The 3,095-nt window shown below is 37.4% G+C and overlaps 1 protein-coding gene across 1 annotated transcript in view; it reads left to right on the top strand.

Moving 5' to 3' along the window:
• Positions 1-3,095, top strand: part of LOC102812627 — a 21,546-nt gene that overhangs the window by 10,068 nt on the left and 8,383 nt on the right. The window lies entirely within an intron of this gene.

The raw sequence follows: 3,095 nt of genomic DNA, 5'->3' as shown, positions 1-3,095 counted from the left end.
TTTATAAAGGAAATGAGGGTAAATTGTTACAATTTGATGAACTTGACCTATACTTATGGATGTAGTAGCTCAAAATACCAACCGAGAGGGAAGGAGTCTTCACATCAAGTATCAATGCTATCCTCTCTGTATACAGGGTTGATAGGGACGAGCAACTTAGACACTAACTACCTCAAATGAGGGGGCTATAAAGGCACAAAGTGACTGGTTTATTAGTTTTCAAGAAGGAGTTTAGTTTAAGAGTGTGTGGAGGAAGATAGAGTCCACATTGAATAGTTTTCATCTTGTCTAGACAGGTCTGATGAAAAGAGATGGGGATAAGATTCTTATGATTCAATAGTGAGTAACTGTTATTTAACTAATTGTGAGTGTTACACTGTAAAGGTAGAAGTTTTGTAATAAAAACAGGGGAGTAGTTAAGCTTACAGTCCAGAAACATAGGGCCCTCGGGCCATCAAGGGAGAAGAGCACAAGTGGAATGCAGAACCCTATCCAGAGAAGCAGCAACATCAGAGATAGAGGCAGAGATGAGGACATGGAGAGATAGAGATCAGCTGAGGACTCTAGACTCATGGAAAGAGGGGACTGACCGCTAGTGGCCAAGAAGCAGGCTTGCAGAATGTGCCCATTGATTGTTTAAATTATTATATATTCCTGAGTTTTTTTTCTGTATATACCTCTCCCCTGCAAAAAAACAAAACAGAACAGAGGGGAATGGAAGCAAATATTGTTGAATGATGATGCACAGAAGAGATTGTTATCATTGCAATGAAACGATGGTTTAAAGCCGATATTCTCCCATGTAAACTATCACTCAGTTCACAATAAAAAAAGAGAAAAGAATATAACAATTAAAGAAGCTAAACAAACTCCAAACAGGTAGACCCCAAAAGAAAACCACCAAGATATATCATAATCAAACTTTCTAAAACCAAAGACAAACAAGAAAATCTTGAGAGCAGTTTGGGAAAAATGAAAAATTATACATCAAGGAGAATCAATAAAACTTAAGCTCTGATTTCTCCACAGGAACCATGTAGGCAAGAAGGCAATGGGATGAGATACACAAAACTCTGAAAGAAAAAAATTGGTAACTAAGAACCATATACCTAGTAAACCTATCCCTCAAAGATGATGGTGAAATTAGGACATTTTCAAATAAACAGAAATTAAAGGAATTTGAAATAATCAGACTAACTTTGCAAAAAATACTGAAAGGTGTTCTTTGGATTGAGAACCAACAACAGCAGACAACAACCTGAGATTACCATGCGTGATAGCACCATCCAGAAATCAACCCAGTATTTGAAGTAAAACAAATTTATCAGACTGAAAACAGGGAACCAGAAGATTAATTTATAATGAAGTCAACTACAAAGCAAAAAGAGGAAATAGTGTAGATATAGAATTCCCAAATGGTGAGGAAATAGATATCAAGATAAGACAGACTTTTAAATGGGGGGAAAATAATAAATTACAGGGCAACCTCAACAAAATCAATACTCTTTCACATGAAAATAAAAAGAGGAAAATCAGAAAGATTTAGTAAAACTTAAAAAAACAGTAATGAAGAAAATCCACAAACAAAATGAACTCAGCGCAGAAATTTATGTGAAACAAAGAAAGTAGCAATATGAGGAACAAACCACACTGCAAAATGACAGCAATCAATGTATACCTATTAATAATCAATAATCACACTGAATATAAATGGGTTAAATATACCAGTCAAGAGAGAGTATCAGAATGGATACAAGCTTTATATGGTGATGCAGGACAGGCATGTGTTGTTCTGTTGTGCATAGGACTGCTATAAGCTGGAGCCAACTTGGCAGGATCTAAAGAGCTCTGGTAGCGTAGTGGTTATGAATCGGGCTGCGAGCCGCAAGGTCAGCAGTTCGAAACTATGAGTGGCTCCGCGGGAGAAAGATGAGGCGGTCTGCTTCCGTAAAGATTTGCAGCCTTGGAAACCCTGTGTTGTAGGGTCACTATGAGTCGGAACTGACTCCACGGCAAACAACAATAACTTAACAATAGATTTGAACTCTATTTGGATCTATAAATTTAACACTAGGCAAGATCATGGGTTTTCTGATAACAATTTCAGAGACTGTGAGTTCTTGTTTTCCAAAGGGAATTGATCTGGAATTCAGCGAAACTAAGGAAAGTTCTAGAGAACGACAAAATTTAAATATCGCATTCTTAACATCTGAGTTTGCTCTCTCTACCACCCCGTACGATTGAGAATGGTATGAGCAAGGTTACAGTGGAAGAATGGGAAAGACTTAGTACAATACTTTAAATTCTGCAGACGTAAGCTCCTTTTGGTTAGTTTATATTTTAATAATGGTTGCTCCTTAGAAGCCAGGATGGCCAGACTTTGTCTCTCATACTTTGGACATATTATCAGGAGGGACCAGTCCCTGGAGCAGGACATTATACTTGGTAAAGTGGCGAGTTGGAGAAAAAGGGAGACCCCCCCAATGAGATGATTGGCACAGTAGCAACAGCAATGGGTTCAAGCTCAGCAATGATTGTGAAGTTGGTGCAGGATCAGAAAGGGTTTTGTTCTGCTGTGCTGGGGTCGCTATGACTTGGTACTGACTTGATGGAGCCTAACAATCACAACAACAAGGCTTTTGGTAATAATAGTGCATTTAATAGTTCCTGAATGAATTGGCTATTTTACATTTCAACACAGCTGATATTGAAAACCCCCTTTGTTTTCACAATAGTCCAAATGCATGAAAAAATACAATCACATATCAGTTGTGTGAATAAATGTTGATACTAGTGGTGCTGTGGGTTAGGTATTGGGCTGCTAACTTCAAGTTCAAACCTACTAGCTGATTTGCAGTAAAAAGACGAGGCTGTCTGCTCCTTTAGATACTTAAGCATCTCAGAAACCCTGTATAGGTTTGCTATGAATTGGAATTGACTTGATGATAGTGTTTTTTTTTTTTTTTTTAATGTTTTGTTTTGAATTATGTGATAGTTTACATGGGAGAACATTAGTTTTACATTAATCCTATAGTATATCATTTCATTGCTATGGTTATAATCACCTCCATGCATCAACCATCCAAAGGGTATAC

The sequence above is a fragment of the Chrysochloris asiatica genome, unplaced genomic scaffold (genome assembly GCF_000296735.1).
Source record: "Chrysochloris asiatica unplaced genomic scaffold, ChrAsi1.0 scaffold00333, whole genome shotgun sequence".
Lineage (NCBI taxonomy): Eukaryota > Metazoa > Chordata > Mammalia > Afrosoricida > Chrysochloridae > Chrysochloris > Chrysochloris asiatica.
This window is presented reverse-complemented; position numbering and strand designations above follow the sequence as displayed.